This window comes from Carcharhinus amblyrhynchos, chromosome 4, assembly GCF_965287045.1.
Source record: "Carcharhinus amblyrhynchos chromosome 4, sCarAmb.v2.hapA, whole genome shotgun sequence".
In the NCBI taxonomy this organism is placed as follows: Eukaryota; Metazoa; Chordata; class Chondrichthyes; order Carcharhiniformes; family Carcharhinidae; genus Carcharhinus; species Carcharhinus amblyrhynchos.
In genome coordinates, this window is record NC_137327.1 from 86,231,791 (window position 1) to 86,257,693 (window position 25,903).

The window sequence follows — 25,903 nt, forward strand, 5'->3', positions numbered from 1 at the left end:
TATGAGGGGGGAAATGAGAGGGGCTTGGGAGAAACTGTCTGGGGGCGGAGGGGTATGAAAAGTAAGTGTGCTATTGTTGATGCTGGAGATCAAAACCTGAATCATAATCACTCATCAAAGTGAGCAGCCACTTCAAACCTCCATAGGCTTTAAATAAGACAGATGATGATGATTTTTAAACTGAAGAGTATGATTAATTTTTGAGCATTCCGCATTTCTTGTGGAAGTCACATTATACGTATTAGTGGATCATTGTAATTTCTATGAGTTTTAAATATGTGATCGTGGGAACATCCATCTTCCGAAAGCATTTCGAGTATCTCCTGTTATGCAGTTTATAAAAAGAAATGATCACACACACATAGGAAATTCAAGAATGCAATGGCTGAACTTTGAACCTGGCTGTGAATAGGAAAGCTGAACTGTATGACTGACATGTTTGGATTGGGCTCTGACTTTTAACCGTATTGTTTAATGACATGTTTCTGGGACAGTGTGGAAGGTAGAGTCAGATTTCACTTGGAGCTGTTTAAGTTCATTCACATTGAGTTGTTAAGCTCAATCATTGCCTCAATTTTGAAGATCAATCCGGGGCAGTTTTTGGAACATTTTGAATATTCCGAGCTTTTTGCAGCATGGGAGAGAATGATTCTCGGTAAACGTTTTAATGGTAAGTGCCATGGACGGAGTTTTACAGCCCTGTTATGTCAGGGGACAGGGCTGTAAAATGTGGCAAGCTGTTCAGAAATCCATTGACTTCTGCAGGATTGGAACATTTGGAAATTCTGTCCCAGGTTACAAATACAGAATGTGATAATGGACATGATTCACCTGATTCTAAGTGCTCCCGCCAGTGGGAGTGTTTTATATTGGCGTTAGCAGTGCCTCTCAGGTGGGAATCATTCACCTTAACCATTTAAATTTCTGCATTGTACAAAACACAGCAGCCAGCCTGGCTTTACTAAAATCAGGATGTCCCAATCTCAGCACAGAGGGACAGGCCTCAACATGCCCCACCCACAAGAGACATGGTGACCCAGCTGACAAGGGGAGCACTCCAGTCCCTCAACACAGAGGGGCATCCTCCCCCCACCATTGAAAGAATGGGTTACTACCCCCCCCACACCATGCAAACATGTGAGCGATCCCACACCACACTGCCCTCCCCCCCACCCCAGCCAGATGCCTCACCCCCTGGCACCGCCCACAACAGAGACACTCCACAATGGGGTTTCCTCAAGACCCACCCTTCTCAGTCCTCTTTCAGGCCTGGCACTCCCCCCAGCAGTGTTGCCCTGACTTGGTGCCTTGGACTCCGAAGGTTATGGCAGGGAGTTAAGTGCTATGCCCATGTGTCCCACTGCCACTGCCAGGCTGTATAGGGAGGATGTCCCAAGGGATTTGAGGGTTGGGTGGACTTGGGCTGGGGGGAAGAGGTTGACTTTGGGACTGTGATGCCTTTGATCCTAACCACAATGTTTATAAACATTCTGCCTTTGATTGACAGGTTGGATCAATTACCCACTAGCTATGAAGAACTAGCTAGTTCTTCTTTTCGAACCACAATGTTTACAAAGCACTTGAGATGCATTCAACTGTGGAGGGAAAGAAAAACAAACAAAACTCCTGGCTAGTGGGTAATTGATGCAACCTGTCAATCAAAACACTTTAAAAGGGCCAGATATCAGATGCTACTCTTTGTAAGTGCAAGGGAACTCCGCAGTAAAATTCGGACCCTGCTGTCAATCAAAGAACTTTAAAGTGGCCAGGCAGCAGGTGCAGCTTTCATTGTTAAAAGAAAATATTCCCAGTGAACCTGACAGCATAATGTTCATAAAGCACTTCAAAGAGGTCTTATGAGATAAACAAGAGGATCTCCCTGGTAAAATTGACAGGTCCTTTCAAAAGAGCACTTTATAGAGGCTATTTAACAACTGGAGTTTATGACATTAACCAGGGCCAATCCTAACTGTGGAATGTTTGAAGGAATCCAGGTATTCAGGGGGTATGGATATCAAAGGGGCCAGACTGTTCTAGTGGTTTCAAAGGACAGAGACAATAATGAATATCTTTACCAGAATAGTATCTGAATTCACCATCCTGAGAGTAAACACCACTTTTCCCAGAGCAAAAAGGGCAAGTACAACCACAAGATCCTGGGAGAGGGTCCTGAGATCAAGCCCTTTCCCCAAGCTTGAGTCCATCCAACCCCCAGATCCCTTTGGGGGCCCTCACTCTGGAGCCTGGCAGTGGCAGTGCAGCACATGGGCAGCACAATAATTAACTCCTTGCATTCTCTCAGAGTCCAAAGTGCCAGGTCTATGTTTGTCAGAACCTGATGGACTTCCTGTTGGGGATGGGCAGGGGTGGCGGGGTGAGGGGATGTGCATAGCAGGAGACTGGTGCTTCCTGTTAATTTTTTCTTGCATTTGTTCCAATAAAACATGGGCCCCGTTTTCTCTATTATGAGCCGGGACACCCAACTAAGACAATCCCAAAATTTCTCACACGGATTGGGTCGCTGGTTTTGTATGTTCTTTCTGTCCTTGCCAAATCATGGTTCTTCTTCGGGTTTTCTTGTTGGGACTCCACCCTCCCCACCAAGTTTGGGGACAGCAAGATTAATCTATGTTCAAAGCCTCTGTTCCATGAATAATTCCATTGGGGTGATTTCTGGCATTGCATGAGGGGTAGTCATAACAGACTTTGGAGTCGGGGGCACCCAGGTGGATCAAGCTTCTTTCTTATTACACCAAAGGTGTAGTAAGACTTCGAATGCTCTCAACAGGACTTCTTTCTACTTCTCATCCCCCTCAATATTATTAACCAGAAAAAAGTAATTCACATGCTCTACATATTGTACCCAGTCTTCTATGCCTGCATCGTAAGTTTCAGGTTTACCAAAGAGACATTTTTCTTACCAAAAGATAACTTTTTTTAAAGTTTATTTATTAATGTCACAAGTAGGCTTACATTAACACTGCAATGAAATTACTGTGAAAATCCACTAGCTGCCACACTCCAGCACCTGCTTGGGTACACTGAGGGAGAATTTAGCATGGCTAATGCACGTCTTCTGAAGTGTGGAAGGAAACCAGAGCACCCGGAGGAAACACAGGGAGAACGTGCAGGCTCCGCACAGACAGTGACCCAAGCCAGGAATCGAACCTAGGTGCCTGGTGCAGTGAAGCAACAGTGGTAACTACTGTACCACCGTAGCTTTCTTGATAGTAAATGTTGTGCGGAGGGAAGGACGATACTCATTTCACTCCTTGTTGCCAAGATAATAATCTCACCGAGGCCAGTCATTCACAGCCATCACACTTTATTTACAATGTGCATAAAGTGCCATTCAGCGACCAGCGTCCAGGTTAAGCCCTGGAGCCCTTCGACTGCTGGCCTGAGTGGAACTAGCTGGTTTTAACCTGCTAGCTGCTCCTTCCCGATTGGGCAAGCTGCCACTTGCCTAATAGGGGAGCTCGTATTCTATAAGGCCCAGGGGGAAACCTACCGACGATCCCCCATGGCCATCATAACACAACATGGCCTATGTTGCACACAGCAAAGGGATGCAAATAGAAAAATAATGATTCCTGGTCAAGATGAATATCAACAGCAGAGACCAGCTGAAATGCTTCACAGTCATTTTCTGGGATCTGTATTACATAATCATAACCAGTTTATGGATCAATGTTAAGCAAGAGAATTTTTAATGCTCATTTGTCTCAGGCAAATAACTGAAACTAATTTGCTATTAATTGTCTGTTGTATAAATGGCATCCATTTTGAAATCCTTAACCTTTTAAACCTCTTTTCTCACAAAGCAAAGTTTTGCATTCTTCTGTCTAATGGATTTCCATTACAGTCATAGAAGTGACAAGACTGAAGTAAGCATCACTTTAATTGAATTTTGCCTGGTACACGTAGAAACGTCCCATGTTATTTCCTAATTTATATATTTATATGTTAAGATCCTGTCAGTTGTTCATGTGTTACTGCAGAGAAGACTGTGCAAGTTTGTCTCACATTCACAGACAAAATATAATAAAAGTTTGCTGTTTTGGTAGTTGATACCTCTCTCACCTTTTTCCTAAATGAAAATGGTCTCAAATACTGTGTGACTTAGATCTGGCTAAATTTTTTGGATATTTAAGGGCTAGAATTCTCCTGCTGTTTATGCATCACCACCACTGCCAGTGAGAATGGAAAATTTGGTGCTAAAACAGATCTCTGCTCACTGCAGCAGGACTGGAGAATCCCCAGCTGCGGGTGAAGGTCAGAGAATCCGGTCCTAGATGACTGATAGCCTACATTCCAGAATTACAACATGGGCAAGCACCAAGGTACATATTTCCCAGATGACTATCTGATTGTTGATTATGTCAGTATTATCAAAGGAATTAAACAATGACTGTCCAAAACAATTTGATGTCAATTAAGTCCATATGTTTTCCTTTAGCTAATTCTAGATATAGCCTGTGCCATTCTTTAAATAAATCAGTACAATTCATAATTGTACTGGAAGAAACTTGTTTGTGTTAGAATTTAGCATCAAGGTAGTGCTAGGATTTTGTTTTATTTATGTTCTAAATGTGAATGCAACTTCAGCACATTTGTTCCTCCTCTGATTTTCTCTCCTGACTCTGATTTGTAGTGCCATTCTACATCACTCAAGTACTTCTAGATTGTGAGTGTGGGTATAACAACTCAACAATGAGGAATACTACAGCCAGTTTTCGCTCATTATACATGTATACATACACTTTTAATGGAATTTGCATGTTTAAGTAGAATTTCAGGATCGACTATTATCAATAAGTGTACCAATATATAGGTCGTACTGTTTATCAGTCTATTTCATGTTCTTCAGGCTTAGAACAGAATAAACATATGTGATATTTTAACTGAGATATTTGCTCTTAATTTATGGTATAAATTTTACACAGTGTTATCTAAAGCAGGATGTGTTCTGGTCAAATCCTATCCCAACACATTTATTAAAGTTTCTGTTTAAAAAAAAGATTCATTTGCCAAACTGACAATCTTTATATGTTTTAGAATTTTTATTCCGCATTTAACAATTAAAGACTATTTTCATTGACACAGCTGGAACCATGAAATTGATTTTGATTAAGCACAGATCCTGAAAATCCTCGTTTCTCCTTCCAGAATTTGAAGGTTGCAAAGTTACTTCCTGCGACATAAATCCATTGTTTATTGCAGGACAATGAGGGGAAACGGCTGTTTTCACAGGACCCTCTCCCTCCACACACAGAACAACACATCCCATGTATTGAGAGTTTTAAACCTAGCCAAGAAACCAGCATTTAATTTCATGAACTTTGCAGCACTGCCTTCATGTTTTGCTTATTCCAATCTCAGATGGCAATGCACAAAATGCACAATCCTCGGGTGTAATTTTGCCAAGTCACCATCACAGACTATCCATTACAGTCCAAGCATGTGAGTCAAAACATAGAAGAAAAATATGCATTTTATATCGTGCCTTTCATATCCTCAGCATATTACAAACTGGTTAGCGTTCACTTCATTAGTCACTATCTTTCCGACTCCATTTATATGTTGCACGTTTCCATTGCAATTTCCTAACACCCGACCCCGAGGCCTACTGGTCTCTTCTCTTTCCTCATCCCACCCTACCCTTGTACACACGCATGCCTCTTCTCCAAGCGCAGTTTCTTTTGCACAGCTCTGCTAATGTCTCCAGGGAGAACCTAACCTTCCTACATTTGGGCGGCATGGTGCACAGTGGTTAGCACGGCTGCCTCACAGTGCCAGGGACCCGAATTTGATCCCCGGCCTGGATCACTGTCCGTGTGGAGTCTGTACATTCTCCCTATGTCTGCATGGGTTTCCTCCCACAGTCCAAAGATGTGAACGTTAGATGGATTGGTCGTGCTAAATTCTCCCTCAGTGTACCTGAACTGGTGCTGGAGTATGGTGACTAAGGGGTTTACACAGTAACTTCATTGCAGTGTTAATATAAGCTTACTTGTGACTAATAAATAAACTACTTTTATTGCACCTCAATGAGTTCCTGCCAACTGTTTTTGGGTCAATGGATCTGGGTGTATTGTGAACCACTCCCCTTCCAACATGATGCTCGGATAGCACTCCTATTCTCCTTATGAAGTATTCTGTCACCTATGCCTCCAGGTGCTTGCCTTTTTAAATCAGAATCCAAATAGTGATTCTGGTCTGCAGGTGGACACGTACATCTCGAGACCGTTACTTGCTTGGGTAATTTGCGGTGACTGAAACAGATGCAAGTATATTCTTAGTCCCCCTCGCGTGTGAACCTTTTAATCTCTCTACAATGTTGGTGGGGCAGGTGTTGGGTGGTGTATGTTATGATTCTGGGGTGGTGGGTGAGAGGTTGCTCTCCCCTCAGAGCAGCACAGTGGTTAGCACTGCTCTCTCACAACTCAGGTTTAATTCCAGCCTTGGTTGACTCTCTGTGTGGAGTTTGCACGTACTCTCTGAATTGGCATTGATTTCCTCTGAGTGCTCCATTTAGCCATACTAAATTGACCCTTAGTTTCCCATGTGTAGGTAAGATGGATTGGCCATGGCAAATGTATGGGGTCCCAGGGATAGGGTGGAGGAGAGGGCCTGGGTAAGATGCTCTGTCAGAGGGTTGGTGCAGACTCAATGGGCCAAATGGCATCTTCTGCACTGTAGAGAATCTATGATTCTATATAATACTGAGAGAAGGCTTCAAAACTTACTATTGTAGTCTTTATTATTTAGAGTTAATCCAGTGGACAAAACCTCTTGAATCAGATTCTAATTGGCCAATTCTAACAAAGGAAAGAACAGTTTTGAGTCATCCAAAACAAATAACCATTAAACGAAGATGAAAGAAGAGGGACATCAACAAAGATTTCAATTGCACTCTCTGTGTGCTGGACCCAGTCTTACTTTTTTCAGGATAGTGCATACAACAGGAAAGGAGCTTGGATTCCTGTCAGGATTAATTGTAAAAGCTATTCATAAGTAAGCTATTGAGCAGTGTAATTGAGGTCAGTTTGATGTGTAAATCGAGAGAACTGCCTGGAATTCCACAAATAAAAACTTCCAAAACCAATTCTAGTAAATTGCAAATCTGAAAGGCAGTTTATTCTGAAATGTTTAAAATGAAGCGTTAGGTATAAAAAATAAACCCCCATGTGAGTTAATTTTACTTCTCATCTTTCTGCTGGATATAAGTGGCATACATCATTATCGTAAACATTAAAATATTTTATTATCAGTTAACTCGTTCCCCAGTTTTCTTTCTCCACCACTTCTTCGGGTCGAGTTCCCCAAGAGCCAGACACACTTCACAGTTTCATCAAAGTGGCCACTTGAGCTGAGGGGCCATCGTACCAAAAATCTGATCCCTTGCTTACCCAACATTTATACATTTTAAAGCAGGAGCCACTGAATCCACAAGCCTGGCTGATTGTTTTTCTTCTTTCCTCCTCAGCTGATCCAGATTCCAGTTAAATGCGGGCTCTCACCAACAGAGGATCGAGATCCACACAGATCAGGAATTGAATCCTGGGCCTGTGGCTCTGTTTGACTAGACTTGGCAGTACTGTCACCTACAAGAACATTAAGGATAACTCACTTGACTATGTTGGTTAAAAAAAAACCTACTTGACAAGAGAACAGCTTCCTGAGCACGGGATATCCTACAATATCTTGGCCAAGTATCCTTCATTCAAGTCTGTATCTTGACAATTGTTGATGACTTAACTATCAAACCCAATCCTTTCCTCAACTAGCATTCACGTGCATATTTTCAACAGGAATCAAAGGCTGGATATTTTTCCTTTACAAGCCCAGCTCATTAATCAGAAGAAGTTATACGCTTGCCTCTGCTTGTGCTAGAATGAGTTCTGATTGTATTTTACGTATGGTGTTTTGGATATTTCTAACTGCTGTCATGGAAAGAACTTGTGTGTTTTCTTTCAGCCAGTGATCAGTGTGATTTGTATCCATGGGGTGTGCATTTTCTTACTGTCTCAGTGGTTATCTCTATTTAAATAATTCCAGCAGCATGAATTTTGTGAATTTTAAAATAAGGAAGGTTATTTGTTCTCACACACCTGCCCTAGAAGCTTAAAACATGATGGGTCCAATTTTACCATCACATTGCGTCTGTTTTTGGGTGCAAAAGCTTGGTGAAGTTTGGCGTGAGGCGAGTAGCGTGATCTACGCCCGCCTCCGCACCAGTTCCCCCCTTACCAAGGACCGAAAATGGCTGCAATGGGGACCATGCCTGAAATGGGCATGACAGCCATTTAAATGTATTTGCATACATTTAAGTTGACTTAATGGGTTGCACACCCAATCTTACCAATACTTCCCCCATTCCACCACATTCGTCCATTCAGATTCAGCACAAAACAGACATCTTCCATATAAGTCCGATTTGAGCGCTCCAGTTAGTGAGCAGGTAAGTGCCGAGTGTCTGACAGATTTCTGCTTGAGATTGTTGGGGGAGAAGTGGTGGGGTGGGATGGAGAAGGGGTTCTGCTGCCACTCTGCCTGTGATCAGTGGGGGGGGGGGAAGGGGGAGGGTGGATCATTCTGCCTGATATTGGCGGAGGGAAGGAGAGAGGGGCCCGCGATCGGTCTGGGTGGCAAAGGGGCTGGCAGGATAAGGGGGTCAGTAATGTTGTGGGGGTGGAGCAACGTCTGTGGGGCCAGGGGAGGCATTATCCAGCCCGGGAGGGATGTGGCAGGGGAGCTGCATTCTATCATTTTATTTTTCTGCGCATGCACAGGTGGAGGCACCGATCAGAGCTGCAGAGTTTCGGGCATACTAAACCCCACCCATAGGCTTGTGCAGCACGATTCGGACTCGCTGATATTTTTGCAGGCAGGGTGCGTATGGGGGCATCGGGGAGCGGGTCTAAAAGTCAGATCTGAAACACTCCCAGTTTCAAGTCCATCCAGAACTTAGAATCACAGTGGTAAAATAGGGCCCAATGTTTCAGTCACTCGGCTCAGCCTCATAATCACTAGAAAGATTACATAAGGGTGAGCGAGCAGAAAAAAAATACAATTGCAATTGATGATTACCTCAGTCTCTCTTCCATTGCAGATTTGTAGTCTCTACGATGAGTCAATGCTTTGATTGAAGTGAAGGTTTTGTAAAGCAGAGGGTTTTCAGTGAGCAGCAAAGCTTCTTGTCGTTGTCCTCCAGCAGGCTTGCTCTTAGGTGAATCTGTAGCTGGAATAGGTTGGGGAAGTGTCTTTCTCCCACTTTTAAGATATGATCTTTTTTTATTACCTATTATATATCCATTCAGGGGATGTGGGCATCACTGCCTAGATCAACATTTATTGCCCATTCCTTATTAAGAAGATGGTGGGATGGATGGATTAAGAAAAACTCCTTCTGGAACCACCACCGTTCATGTGGTATAAGTGACATGTATTTCAATGGCCATCTGATGGATTTCTCTCCAGAACTGTTCTTGCTGTTTTCAAAGCAGGCAGCAAACACGGTTGCCTCACCATGTTACAAGTCCAAATCCTTTCCAAAATAAGGCGAGCAGCTATGTTGACTGTATATCCTTTGTGATGACTTTCACACTTGGGAGCTTCAGAAAGCCAAGGTCTTTGTGTATTTTTTTTTACTCATGGGATATGGGCTTCACTGGCTACGCAGGCAGTAACTTCCCATCCCCAATTGCTTTTGGGAAGGTGGTGGTAAGTCACGTTTCAGATCTGCTGCATTCTCTGAGGTGTAGGTACACCCACATTGCTGTTAGGGGGGTAATTTCAAGATTTTGACCTAGCGACAGTGAAGGAACAATGATATATTTTGAAGTCAGGATGGTGAGTGACTTGGAGGGAAAAGTCCAGAAGCTGGTGTCCCCGGGTATTTACTGCCCTTGACTTTCTGGATGAATGACCCACTTGAAAAGATCCTTTTGAATTAGGGTTTTCTCCGGGTGCTCTGGTTTCCTCCCACACCCCAAAAACGTGCTTTTAGGCTGATTGGTGTTAATAAATTGTCCCTAAATTGGATCTCCCTTAATCTGGCGCACATATAATTCCCTAAATTTGCACCCCTTTATTGTGGAGTCCACAAGATGTAGACAAAAGTCATAGGTAGGAGAAGGATTGGAATTAGGCACTCACTGAGTGTTAAAATGGGCGGTGCGGGCTTATAGGGCTGAAGGGCCTGTTTCCTGTGCTGTGCTGTTCTTTGTTCTTTGTTGTTCTTAGTATCAGGAAAAGGCATTGAGCCTGAAAAATTCTTTTTGTTCTCAGTTGAGGCAGGGGAGTGTTAAAATCTATATGAGAAGTCATGTGATCCACAGGTGACCATTTTCTACAGCCATTTGTGGGTTTTAAAAAATATGAAGTATTTTTACTGAAAGACCATAAAATGTTCGAAGGTAACAACAGGAACTAGTAAGACGTATTCATTTTAGATGAGGATCCCAAAGGGACAAAAACAAAAATCATTCCAACTTTTTGCCCAATGAGGAAAGGAACATTTTAAAGTCTGTGCTGATAGCAAACATGAAATGTGGGGTTGAATAGAGGCTGTACCCAAATCATAACCCGCTGAGGGCCACCAGGATTCTATCCCAGGAGCCCTGTACTCATTGTTTTTGTAAATAAGGCTCTTCCTGCCCTCACTCCAAATGTACATGCAGACCATGGTGAAAGCCACACAGAGAAAACAACAACGTACAAGAAAAGTCTTTTCAAACAGGAAAAGTAACACCATGGGGCTGGGGTGGGTACTCCTGGAAAGGCTCATTAATCATTTTCAGCCACTATTATACTAGGCTCTAATAGCTTCTCATGCTGATACAGCCAGAGCTATTTGTAGAGACCTGAGTGCAGTTGGCTGACAAAATGGTTGTTTTCATCCACCTCTGACTTCACAAGGGACATATTAACTTTTTTAAAGCCGCAGAGATTCACTTTTCGTAAAGTCAAAAGGGAAAAAGAAGCAGGGTTAGGTTGTTCAGCCCATTGGACCCGGTCCACCATTCAATAATATCATGATTGAACTGATTATGGTCTCAACTCCATTTTCCTGCCTTTCTCCAATAATCCGCAACTCTCTTGTTGATCAAGAATGTGTCTAAATCAGCCCCTTCTCATCCTCCCTTGCTCTCTATGGAAAGGAATTCCAAAGACTCTGAGAGAAGAAATTCCTCATCATTTCCATCATAAATGGGAGGTCCATTATTTTTAAACTCTGCCCCTTAGAGCAGGACTAATGGGCCAAATGGCCTGCTCCTGCTCCAATTTCTTACGATCTCGTGATCTTAAATTTATTACCCTCAAACTGAATGTGAAATTCTACCATGTTATCAAGAGCAAAGAAAATTACAGCACAGGAACAGACCCTTTGGCCCTCCAAGCCTGCACCGAACATGCTGCCTGACTGAACTAAAATCCCTTATCCTTCTGGGGACCATATCCCTCTATTCCCATCCTATTCTTATATTTGTCAAGACATCCCACTTAACCTAGAGCATCCTTTACTATGAGGTCCTTAATTAATTCTGTGTCATTACACATTTTGTTTCTCTTCCCACACTTAGCGGTGCACATGACAGAACTTCATCAGTTCCAAAGCGAGATTTTTCCTAGAACAGGTCACTAGCCTTTTGCCAGAAGCTTATAGCTTGAGGGGCATCACTCCACATCAAGCATGGCGGACCAGGAGACTTTCCCACTCTTACCCTTGCCATTGGCATGTTGGATGGATTTTGCAGGTTGATATTCAACCTGTTGTCTGTGTTATGGATACAATCTCCCCCGACTATCAAGCCCCAGGGTGACCATAAGACATATGAGCAGAATTAGGCCACTTGGCCCATCAAGTTTGCTCCACCATTCAATCATGGCTGATATTTTTCTCATCCCCATTCTCCTGCCTTTTCTCCATAAACCCCTGATCCCCTTATTAACCAAGAACCTATCTATCTCCGTCTTAAAGACACTCAGTGATCTGGCCTCCACAGCCTTCTGTGGCAAAGACACTACTCTGTGGCTGAAGAAGTTCCTCCTCATCTCTGTTTTAAAGGATCATCCCTTTAGCCTGAGGTTGTGCCCCCTGTTTCTAGTTTTTCCCACTAGTGGAAACATCCTCTGCACATGCACTCTATCCAGGCCTCGCAGTATCCTGTAAGTTTCAATAAGATCCCTCCTCATCCTTCTGAACTCCAATGAGTACAGACCCAGAGTTCTCAACTGTTTCTCATACAACAAGCTCTTCATTCCTGGGATCATTCTTGTGAACCTTCTCTGGTTCCTTATTAAGGCCAGCACATCCTTCCTTAGATATAGAGCCCAAAACTGCTCACAATATTGGAGTCTGAGCCCATTTGACAAAAATAGTCTAGAGGTTGAGTTCATAGATTGCATTTGACACTGTTTCTTAGAATAATAGACCTTGGAACCAACCAGAGAACAGGCTATTTTAGATTTGATAATGCGTACTGAGGGAGAGACCTTGTGCAATGGGTAGAGAGAGCCCTTGCCTCTGAGCCAGAAGGTCCGGGTTTGAGTCATGGTGTTAAGGGTAAGATCCTGGCATAGATAAAGGATTGGCTGACAGGCAGGAGGCAGAGTGTGGGGATAAAGGGGTCCTTTTCAGGATGGCAGCCAGTGACAACTGGTGTGCCTCAGGGGTCAGTGCTGGGACCACAACATTTCACAATAACTTTACGATTTGGAGGAAGAAACTGAAAGTACTGTTGCGAAGTTTGCAGATGATACAAAGCTATGTAGTGTACTGAGGAAGCAGGCGGGCTGCAGAAGGACTTGGACAGGTTAGAAGAGTGGACAAAGAAGTGGCAGATGGAATATAATGTGAAAAAGTGTGGGGTTATGCACTTTAGAAGGAATCTGCATGTTAACCTTAAGAGAATCTTGAACAATGACTCACAAGTCCCTTTGTGTTTCTGATTCCCTAAGCAATTCCCCATTTAGAAAATAGTCTATGCCTCCATTCCTCCTTCTGAAGTGCAAAGTGGTTTCTTTTCATGGTCCAAAAACGTGCTGGTTAGGTGCATTGGCTATGCTAAATTCTCCCTCAGCGCACACAAATGAGTGCCAGAGTGTGGTGACTAGATAACTTCATTGCAACGTGAATGTGAGCCTTTCTTGCGACACTAATAAATAAACAATGTCACAATGGACGTAATTGGTCCATTGTTTATGCAGCCTCTTCCTTTGCACTTCGATCTTTCTTCATAGTTCCGTAAACGTCTATTTCTGAATTGGTAGATTGTTGGTGACATCTTGACAGGGTCCCAGAAAATCTCCCAGCTTGTAATAAAACACCCACTTCAAATGTAATGTGGTCAGTCAACCTCAATTAGCAAGTGAACAGTGAAAGCTGAGTGTGGCTGTAAATAGCACTTGTAATTCCCACCAACAATTACTTTGGTCTGATTCAGCTGATTGACTCTATGCGAGATTGCTAGCCAACAAGATGGCATGTAACCTCTTTAATGATTGTTGGAGCTAATTTAATTGTTAATTAGAGGCTTAATCATCTTTGTGACAGCTGTTTTTAGTGCATGCTTAATCTTATTTAGCAACATGATGCTTTGCTGGAAAATCAGGCTGGCACTGCACATCAAGATTCCACCTTGGACACTTTGAAGGTTCTTCAGCGCCTAACCTGCCATTTATTCAGTGGGGAAAATAGTCCCAAGCATTTCTAATTAACGCAGAGTGAACACTTAACATTTTTCACAATGTTTTAAAGCAAGCCAGTTTGCCAGATTTCATTAAAATGTTTTGCTACATGTAACAAAAAAAACCCTACATAGATCTGTTGAACTCCCCAAGTTTTAAAAATGAAGCCCACGAACCCCGGAAATTCTCTCTTCCACCTTCTTCCTTCAGGAAAAAGATACCAAAGTCTGAGCTCGCCTACCAACTGACTGAAGATCAACTTTTTCCCTGTTGCTGTCAGACTTTTGAATGGACTTATCTTGCACTAAGTTGATCTTCCTCTACACCCTAGCTATGACTATAACACTACATTTTGCACTCTCTCATTTCCTTCTGTATGAAAGGTATGTTTTGTCTGTATTGCGTGCAAGAAACAATACTTTGCTGTATATTAATACATGTGACAATAATAAATTAAGTCAAATCAAAATACCGTTAGGGAGGGAACTCCAAGATTTTGGCCCAGTGACTGTGAAGGAACAGCGATATATTTCCATATCAGGATGGTGAGTGGCTTGGATTTGCGTCTTATTAAAAGGCTGACATACCGGAGTCTTGTTCCCCCTTCCAAATTAAATGGGAGTTTGGAATGTTCGCTGTCACAATTGTACATAGGTGACATGCACCTGGCCAGGTAGACTTCTTCTTGGATTTAAGGTCAGTCGACATTGCCTTCGCCTTTCTTTACACCATTACTGAGAGATACCGGCTGGTTGTAGCACAAACAATGCCAAGGCTTGGCACAGGGAGAGGTGAAACTGAGGCTGGACTGGGCGGTGGAGGGTTGGGGGTGAGGTACACTGGGAAGTCAAGGAGCAAAGCAGAAGAGTAAATGGTTGTCCGGGTATTTTTAAACGTGGCCCCTGGACATTGGAGACGAGCGGTAATGGCGGAGCAGGCAGGAACCATGAGATTCGACATGCTCCTTGTGGAAACGTAGTAAATGAGCAGAATAGCACAAGGTCTGACATGGTGGAGTTTGCACATTCTTCCCATGTCTGCCTGGATTTCCTCTGGGTGCACTGGTTTCCTCCCTGTGAGGGTTAGGTTGATTGGCCATGCTAAATTGCCCCTTAGTGTCAGGGCGACTGCTCTTAGTGTAGTCAGTGCAGGTTTGATGGGCCAATTGGCCTCCTTCTGCATTATAGATTCAATGATTCTACGTTCAGCTACCTCACTGTCCAGGTCCTGCTGCCAAATGGAGCATCCTATCTTTTGAATGGGCTTCAAAATAGGTTTGTGAAAGCAAAATTCTCAGATTTATGAGAGATCCATTTTATGATGTGATCAGGAGCGGGGATTGTGGTGTTTGTTTTCCTGATAGGTGAGATAAGATGGGGTGAAACCTTGCCACCCAATTCTTTCACATTTATCTTGTAGTTTGGACACGATGTAAGTTAACATCTGGAGGGATTTTGTTTTGAAACTATGGAGGGAAAACATCAGGCAATAGCATTACCTGTCCACAAACAACAATGTTATTGTGAAATTATAGACTATTTCAAGCATGTGAAATTTTTTAGGTAGGTGAGGGATTATCAGCATTTGGAGAGATGAAAGAAAATGTTGTGCCTCAGCATAGTCTTCAGAAAGAAGGGTAATGCAAAGAAAATAGCAAGAGAAAAAGAACCAAAACATCATGAATGGAGATAAAGAGAAAAAAATTAGATCTTTGTGTGGAATATCAGATGTGGGACTATCTCAGCATCAGCTAGAGTCTGCAGTGTATCTGCCCTGACATTCAGCAAACTGACTGCATCATCCCAAGGAAAGTAGGGATCTAAGAAAGTGCATTAATTTCAGTAAATGTGTAAAGTTAGTCCAGTACATTTACAGTGTGGGTGTCTGTATTATATAGCAAACACAAAGTGTAAATGTAAAAGAACAGCACACAAGACATCATCCTACTGAAACAGGATCAACAATCACGTAATCTGTTCAAACATTTTCTGAGTGTTGGAAATTTGGAATGAAGAGAGAAGATATTGGAAACAGTTTCTTGAATAAAGACTCCCCATCTGAAATATTAACCTGTGTTATTTTTTCTCAACTACCAACCGACTCAAGAGCAGCTTCTTCCTAGCTGCCTTACTTTTGAATGGGCCTACCTAGTTTTAAGTTGACCTTTCTCTACACCCTAGCTATGTTTGTAACACTACATTCTGCACCCTCTCCTTTTCCTCTCTATATACAGTATGTTTTGTTTGTAAAACGCACAAGAAACAATGCTTTTCACTATATACTAATACATGTGGCAATAATAAATCAATATGTATTTCCAGCATTTTCTGTTTTTGTTCAAATGCTCTTGAAATACATTAAATAAACGTATTCAATCTGTACAGCAGTTTTAACAATTTCTAATCAAACCTTTATTTCAAGAGAACTGATGTTGATGTTAATAGTCAAGCTTGCATCCTTATAGTTATGACATGAAAATGATTGTCTCTTTAACTTCGGTCAGATGTTTTCATCTTACTCATATAATGTTGTCATTCAAATGTAGATAAATATTTGACGGTGGCAGCGTGGTTTCTGAAGTTAAACAAAGAAGAGACTTGTAAAAAACCAACCACTGATGACTTTTTTGTACTTTGAAGGAGCGAACACATTCTCACAAAGCCCAACAAGTAGAATGATTTGTGAGGGAGTCTTTCAGAGGAAGTGAATGAGTCACAGACTGATTACAATTTACAGCATTAGATGGACGTGTCAAAATTTAAGCTGATCTCAGCCCTGCTGCTGGGAATGGGAAGCACTGCACTGAAAAACAATTTGAAGTTTGCAAAAAGAACTGGGCAAGTTCTCGTGAATATTGTACTTGAAGAGGTCTGTATAGCTACTCAACACGTAGCTGGTACTGAGCGCCTAAGGAAATAGAACTCTTCCTAATTCTGCTGGTTTGTGTATAACATTGTTGGAACTCAGGATGTATGGATATCTGAAAATGCTTCTTTTCACTGGGTAGCACAATCTTACAACAATGAACAATACCAATGCATACTAAAAAGCCTCTTTTGTTTGGTTAAACCTGATTGCAAGCTACAAATACATTTGTACAGAGCCCATTCTAAATACTGCAGTGGGATCATTTCTTCACCGATCATCTGGGAAAATAGTGCTAGAATTTCTAATTTCCATAATTTTACAGCAGAAAAAATATACCCACGTGAATTCAGAAGTTGGGATGTCTTGTTGAAGTTGTACAAGACATTGGTAAGGTCACACTTGGAATACTGTGTGCAATCCTGGTCACCCTATTATAGAAAGGATATTATTAAACTAGAAAGAGTGCAGAAAAGATTTACTAGGATGCTACCGGGACTTGATGAATTGAGTTATAAGGAGAGGCTGAATTGACAAGGACTATTTCCTCTGGTGTGTAGGGGGCTGATGGGTGACCTTATAGAGGTCTATAAAATAATGAGGGACATAGACAAGGTAGATAGTCATTACCTTTTCCCAAAGGGAGGGGAGTCTACAACTAGAGGGCATAGGTTTAAGGTGAGAGGGGAGAGATACAAAAGTGTCCAGAGGGGCAATTTTTTCACACAGAGGGTGGTGAGTGTCTGGAACAAGCTGTCAAAGGTAGTAGTGTAGAGGTGGGTACAATTTTATCTTTTAAAAAGCATTTAGATATTTACACGGGTACGATGGGTATAGAGGGTTATGGGCCAGATGTGGGCAATTGGGATTAGCTTAGGGTTTTAAAAAAAAAGGGCAGCATGGACAATTTGGGCTGAAGGGCCTGTTTCCATGCTGTAAACCTCTATGACTCTATGGCTCTATAATCTTCAACGGTTGACCTTAATTTCACGTTCAGAGCCTCGATTAGATTTTTTGCTGGGAGCTTTCAACAAAAGGTGGGCTATGCAGTACAGTGGTAATTCTTAAAGGTTCCTTTCATTATTTGATAGGAAACAGATAAGTGGACGCATGTGGAGGAAAATAATGAATTCTGATTATCCAAAGGTTGTAATGCAGGTAAATATCTATCTGGCTAGAACAGAAAGGGTGGTAGCAAAATTGATAGTTAGAGATTATGGGTGAAAAAGCTAAAGCCCCAAACTCCCTTGTAATGAAAGCAAAGTGCATTTTTGCTTGAAGGACAAGACTGCACAAAATATAAGGGAACAAACCTTACTTGAAATCCTTGACTTTCTTCGAGGAGGCTACTGTGAGAGAGAAGTATACTAGAATTCAGGTTTAATACCATCCTATGCAATCAGTCATACACAAAAATACTTTCAATTATCTAAATCTCACACATGGCAGCTTTCAATTTCTGAAGGTGACATTCTGAGATTTATTTTCTCTGTTCAATGCATGTCAAAGCTCTGACTGATTGCAGTGATGCGGCTCTGTGAATATATTACATGTCAATGTTGAGGTTATCTCGTCATATATAATGTGCAATTAAAATTTAACATGGTTTCCACTCTTGTCTCTCCTAAGCTTTGTAAATGTGCTCTTACATGCTCCTTGTTGTTCCAGCATTTGTACTAAAGTCAAGACTCGATACACAGTCTCTGTAACTGACTTGTTTTTTCCCAGAGTTTTAAAACTATGGAACTTCTTATCTTCCTGAGCCTGCCTTCCTTCTACAATCTATAACAAGCATGTCCAAACACAGTTCAGCAGTCTCGCACATACACCTAGAGCATTGCTGGCTCCTTTCATCTCTATCCACAATGCCATTGCCAGTTCCTATAGTGGCACTTTGCTTTCAATACAAGGGAGTTCATAGAATCATAGAATCACTACAGTGCAGAAAGAGGCCATTTGGCCCATCAAGTCAATACTGATCTCAATCCCACCCAGACCCTATCCCTATAAATTCATTCATTTACCCTTGCTAGCCCCCCGGGATGCTAATGAGCAATTTAGCATGACCATGCACCTAACCTGCACATCTTTTGATTGTGGGAGGAAACCCATGCAGACACAGGGAGAATGTGCAAACTCCACACAGACAGTACCCAACCCGGGATTCAAACCCAGGACCCTGGCATTGTGAGTTAGCCACTGCGTCGCCGTACTGCCCATTTGGGGCATTATCTTTTTCACCTATGATCTTCACATATCCAAGAGACTGAAGTGTGGATTAGAATTTTTGCAATGCTAAGAATTATTGTCCACAGAATGGCAGCAACGTTTAGTCACCTGGGGCAGAACAGCAGGACATGTGGACCTGCAGTGGCACAAAGAGAGAGGACAGGAGCAGTATTGGAATATTGTCATGAGCTGAGATGGGGGGAGGGGTGAGGGATGGTAATGGTTCCAGCATGTAGCTGGAAAAGGAAAAGGAAAGAATGCCAACAAGAATTTGAAGAAGGAGAGCAGGGTGACAAATCGCCAAAAGAAAGCAAAAAGTTAATGAAGTTCCAGGCTCTTCTGAGAAGCATTTCCTAATCACAACTTTGTGATTTAACTCGCTTTCTTCTTAATTCGTTTTGCTCTTAGTTGGGTCCAGTGGATCAAGTCATTCAACTTTGTATTTCAATAAAAACACAGATAAATGGCAATGGAAGTGATGATACATTAAACAATTAAACTAAGCCACTGCATAACCTCTTGGACATTTGGTATTTCCTAGTAATGCATTATGTACAGTTTATACCACCTTATAGTCAGCTACGCAGAGGAAAACCTTCTGAACGATATCATTGCTGGGGGCATCAAACACCAAAGTGTAAGATATTTGCTTGATGCCAAACAGCAAGAGACTGTAAACAGTGAAGGTGTCAGTCAATTAGCCATTAAAATTTGGAAATATTCAGTTAAATACCTTCAGAATAGCCAGAAGTTCCATTTATTATTCACCAATATCAGCTCCTTTATTTCTCAAAATGTTAAAACCAAATTGTCTTCTTTTAGTAGACAGCATACCAAATCTCTCAGTAACAACTCTTAAGTGCTTTACAGATAAAATTACGTTGTAGTGCAGTGACTGTTGTGTGTAAACAAACATGGCAGCTGCTATTTGGTACAAAACACAATGCCACAAACAGCACAGTGCTGTTGTTTTTTTGGCTGCACTTAAATTCATTTCAAGAATTAATGAGCATTATTACAGCATATTTCAGATGGGATCCTTGCAGATTGTCTAACATTTTAAGGTGAACTTAACAAGTTCAGCACAACTTCCACTCCAAACAACAACATTGCAAACACACCCATGCATGTTTTCACTTGTCTGTCGGTTGGTCATCTGAGTTATATTTCTCAGCTGTGAGCAATCTGCACGGGCTAATGTGCTCATCCAGTGAGCAATGGAATTTTATATCATAAAATTGTTTAATCTGACAGTGGATTCCTGCCCAGAGGAGTTCGGGAAGAGTGTTGTGGGTGTAATTGCTATTTTTTTAAAAAATCAATTTTCTTATATTTAGACAGATGGACCATGGCAGAAAGTGGTTTCATTTCTTTTGCTGAACGTACGTGAATGTAAAATTCCTTTATACAATATGCAGCTGTCAGCTTATTTATTATAAACTGATGAACAACTGTGTTAAAATATTGTATGAAAAGACTTAAGCAAATGTTATAAGCAAGAAGCCATTAGAAGAAATTAACTCCAAAACTTGTTATACTTATTGGTTTCAAACATTGAATGACTGTCAACAGTATGCTTAACCATGGAAATATCACAACAACCTCCAATTCGGTCCTCACACAACTTCCATAGTGAACTAATATTATCGTGTCTTGGTGAACAGCAGCCAGGAGTCAAACTCTTAACAGTTTTCTCCCTTTACAACCAAGAAATGATGAGGTCAAATGTAATGTTCAAGCTTTGTGCTTCAAATAGTTAACTCAGCTCACACTGTGAATTGGTAGTTCCTATACCGTCAAGAACATGAAAAGATGGCTAGTAGTTTAATAGATGGTTAGATAACATTTTGGATCCACACCACCACTTTCCAGACCAACTTGGTGAGGACATGATGGGAAGCACCAGGAAGCAGGTTTGGGGCAGTTTACGGAGATTGGAAGAGGGAGGCCTCCAGGACATGGATCTTAAGCTGCTGGAGTTTTCAGGTAGTGGATATTAAGCTGCTGGTGATTATATGCATCAGCTGATGGTGGTCTGTGCTGGGGTCAAATTAGGTGGGAAGGAGGGGAATGAAGAGATGGGATGGATGTGAAAGTGTCGTAAGTGACAGGGGAAATTGGGGGTGTTGGGGAAAGGGAGAGATGCTGATGGGATCAGGTGGAGCAGGACATGGGAAGGGCTATGCAGAGAGTGCAAGTGTGAATGGGCATTATAGGAGTGCAAATGTGAACTGGCCTGGAGGCAGGCGAGACTCACAGAACAGCATTCCCCATTGACCGTGGGTGGGATTTTACAAGGCTCAGGCCAGTGAGTTGGAAAAATTCCAGCCACTTTGTCCAACTGAAGAACCTGGCATCATTGGCTGCTGAAAACCATTCCTCTGCCCTTGTCTCTAATGCTCCTGCTCCCCTCTTCATAACTCCTATCCTGCAACCCCCATTTCATCCTCACTCACCTTTGACCTGGAATCCCAGTACATTCCTGGGCCTCTGATGGTGCATTCCCACCAGCCACTATCGCTCCCACTGCCACTGGTGATGACCTGTAGCTGCAAACTTCTGATTGGCCAGAAACTCTCTGCCACTGAGGCCTGAAACGTAGACAAGGCCTAACGGTGGCCTGAGGAGCATTTGATTCTGTCAGGCCTTCCCCGTGGAATTGCCAGGAGTTCCATGCTGATATCTGACCTGCCCTCAGACCCACAAAACCTCTGCCAATGTTTCTCTTTTCTGGTTTCAGTTTATTGTTTTCAGATACCTCACGTTCATGACTATGTTTTTCTTTCTCCTTTGCTAAAAATATCAAACAGGAACTTATAATTTACATTTATAGTTGTGAACTTCAATGTAATCTTTCTCGGTTTGTTATTCTGAAATCTGTGATAATTTCCAGCAAATTTGACTTTGTGACTGTTTTTCACTCTTGCCTTCAACTTTACCAATTTTTTTTATCTGCTCTGATACAGTTCCACAATCAATCGTTATCTCAAACTTCAACTGTGAGCCATTCTTAGAATCATAGAATCATACAGTGCAGAAGAAGCCCTTCGGCCCATCGTTCTGCACCGACACATTAGAAACACTGAACACCCAACTAAATAGAATCATAGAATCATGCAGTGCAGAAGAATACCTTCATACATGAAATTTAACTATGAGTATTATAAAGCAAGATTTTCATTTAAGTAACATCTCTCATGACCTGAGGATGCCCCGAAATGCTCCACAACCAATGAGAATCTTTGGAGTCTAGTCAGAAAAGTGGCAGCTGACTCCCACAAATCACAATGAGATAACAGCTAGATAACCTAGGGGAGGTGATGGCCTAGTGGTATTATTGCTAGACTATTAATCCAGAAACTCAGCTAATGTTCTGGGGATGTGGGTTCGAGTCCCACCATGGCAGATGGTGGAATTTACACTCAAATAAAAAAAACTGGAATTAAGAATCTACTGATGATCGTAAAACCATTGTTGATTGTCATAAAAACCCATCTGGTTCACTAATGCCATTTAGGGAAGGAAATCTGCTGTCCTTACCTGGTCTGGCCGACATGTGACTCCAGAACAACATAAGAACATAAGAAATAGGAGCAGGAGTAGGCCATCTGGCCCTTCGAGCCTGCCCCGCCATTCAATAAGATCATGGCTGATCTGTCGTGGCTCAGTTCCACATTCCCGCCCTCTCCCCATAACCCTTAATCCCCTCGCTTATCAAAAACCCATCAACCCGCGTCTTAAAAATATTTAGCGAGGCAGCCTCCACCACTTCAACGGGCAGAGAATTCCAGAGATTCACCACCCTTTGAGTGAAGAAGTTCCTCCTCAACTCCGTTCTAAACCGCCCCTCCTTTATCTTGAGGCTGTGCCCCCTAGTCCTATTACCCTTTCTGAGCGGGAAGAGTCTCTCCGCCTCTATCCTATCCATCCCATTCATCATCTTATACGTCTCAATGAGATCTCCCCTCATTCTTCTAAACTCTAACGAGTACAAGCCTAGTTTATTCAGCCTCTCCTCATAGCTCAACCCCCTCAACTCCGGCATCAGCCTAGTAAACCTCCTCTGCACTCCCTCCAAGGCCAAAATATCCTTGCGTAAGTACGGCGCCCAAAACTGCACACAGTACTCCAGCTGCGGCCTCACCAATGCCCTATACAGCTGCAGCAAGACCTCCCTACTTTTATATTCAATCCCCCTCGCTATGAAGGCCAGCATCCCATTAGCCTTCCTGACCACCTGCTGCACCTGCAAGCTGGGTTTTTGCGACTCATGCACAAGGACCCCAAGGTTCCTCTGCACCGTCGCCTGCTGCAGTTTTTCGCCACGTAAGTAATAATCCTTCCTACCATTATTCCTACCAAAGTGGACCACCTCGCACTTGCCAACATTAAATTCCATTTGCCATTTCCTGGCCCATTCGCCCAGCCTATCTAGATCCTTCTGTAGACTCTCCACACCCTCCGCACAATTTGCCTTTCCTCCAATCTTGGTGTCATCAGCAAATTTCGACACCCTACACTCGGTTCCCTCCTCCAGATCATCTATATAAATGGTAAATAGCTGAAGCCCCAGCACCGACCCCTGAGGCACTCCACTAGTCACCATCCGCCAATCCGAATAGCACCCATTGACCCCCACTCTCTGCCTCCTATTTGACAACCAATCCTCTATCCATGCTAACACCCTACCCCCAACTCCCTGTCCCCTGACCTTCTGCAATAACCTCCTGTGAGGTACCTTGTCAAACGCCTTCTGAAAATCCAGAAAGACCACATCCACCGGCTCTCCTCTATCCACCGCCCTAGACACATCCTCATAGAACTCCAGTAAATTTGTCAGACACGACTTCCCTTTAACGAAACCGTGCTGCGTCTGCTCTCTCAAGATGCCTCGCTATTTCCTCCTTGATGACGGATTCTAACATTTTACCTACAACAGACGTTAAACTAACCGGCCTATAATTCCCTGCCTTTTGCCTGGCACCCTTCTTAAACAACGGCGTAACATTAGCCGCTTTCCAATCTTCCGGCACTTCCCCGGAATCCAGCGACATCTGGAAAATAACCACCAAGGCATCCACTATCACCTCCGCCATTTCTTTCAGAACGCTCGGATGCATTCCATCCGGTCCTGGCGACTTGTCCACAATCAGTCCCTCCAGTCTGTCGAGCACCTCCTCTCTAGTAACAGTAATGTCATTAAGACCCTCCAGTCCTACCACCTTTCCATCGCTAACACCCGGCAAATTATTCACGTCCTCCTGTGCACTGTGCACAGCACTGTGGTTGACTCTCAACTGCCCTCGAAGGGCATCTGGGAATGGGCAATAAATGCTGGCCAACCAGCAACACCCATGTCTCACAAATAAATAAAAAGAAACTAGTTTCACTGATATGGTTGGGGGATACAACCACATGTATCGTGGGAGCATTTAATTTCTAATTCTGCCATATTGTCATGCAATTGTGTATGTCCAACTGGAAGAGCAGGTGGGGCATGGCTATCCAAAAGATAGCACCTTCAACAATGTTGCATTTCCACAATACGGCAACAAATGTAGCCCTAAACTATGTACTCATTCAGACTATTCAATCATGGAATGCATTCATCTTGGCCATTTGCTTACCTGGCTTATGTACTTTCCAGTTGACTAACAGGGTATGCAATCAGGAGCAGGATCCATAGCTAACCTTCATCCTCCAGTCAAGAGGAACTAAGACCTATCGTACTGAACCACACTTCCTGACTGAGATCACTACAGACCAGGGAATTGAATCAGCGAGTTCCTGTAAGGGCCTGTTTATATAACTGAGGGTTACAAACTTTAAAAAAAAACAGGATTCATTCCCAGAATTATCTATAAAACAATTCACGTAATTATCAAAAAGGTGAACTGGAAAAGAATTTGATTTGCATGCAAATTGAGTCAAAGGAGAAACAGTCTCACCCATAACTCCCATTTCATTGAGGGTTCAAGATTTTCCGAATTCAGAAGCCATTGTAAATATGTGCCATGGAAAACAATGCACAATACTCCAGCACCAATCTCTCATCATTTATATCCACAACTATATAAATACTGATGACAATTCATGCGTGAATTGTAATGTGTATGCTATAAATAGAATTAAAAAGCTTAAGTTTAAAGGTGAAGGAAACATAATCAAAAAGACACTTCCCATAAAACCTTCTCAAGAGATGTTTTCATCCTCAATTTTAGTTATCAGACAGGAGGAATTGTATGCATATTCAGCAAATGTATTTTCAGTGCCGTATTGAGGGAATGCTGCATTGACTGAATGCTTAGCCCCTAATGGGACTGGGCTAGGGTGGTGGAGATGGAGGTAGCACTGAGACAAATGCATTCAAATGGTTGGCATCCTGGTTTCCCAGCGACCTGTCTGGGATTTTCAATACAGGTAGCCAGCTAGGGGAGTATAAAGGCCTAGGAAGGCCTATTGTCCAAGACAAATGACTTTTCCAAATGGCTGCAGATCCATGGTGGGTAACAGCACAGCTGCTTGGAGGCAGCCCCCCAGTGGCAAACCCCAGGCCACCACTCCAGAAAGTCTCTGCCTGCCCTGGCAGTCCATTGCTTCTTTCAGGTTGGAGGGTCTCCCTATTGGGCCTTCAGTTTTGAAAACCTACCCACCATCCTACGTTGGAAGGCTAATCATCTTCTGGACATTAATTGGCCAAACTGGTGTATATCACAGGCCCGTAACTGTTCCTCACACAGTGTGGGCATTTGACCCTCATATGGCCTTGGCATCAGGATCCAGAAGGCTGTGGAGAAAATCCTACCTCATTGAACTTGCGAGTGAAGGAACAATCTACTAAACATTGTTGCTGCTCAGAAGATCCAGGTCCATATTAATTTATTTTCTTTGTAGCTGCCTAGTTAGCTTTATAAATAATATATACTTCTGCAATTCTACAGAAGGAATTAAATTGAGTTACTGAAGAGATTCGGTATGAATCAAAACTGACCTTTCCACCTCTAAGTTCAATGTATGAGCCAGCTGGTTCCTCTCAGTCCTAATTTGTATCTCAGCTCTTGTGAATGACTATGTCATCAATTATTACAGCACTTTCCAAGCACATTCGTGTCTC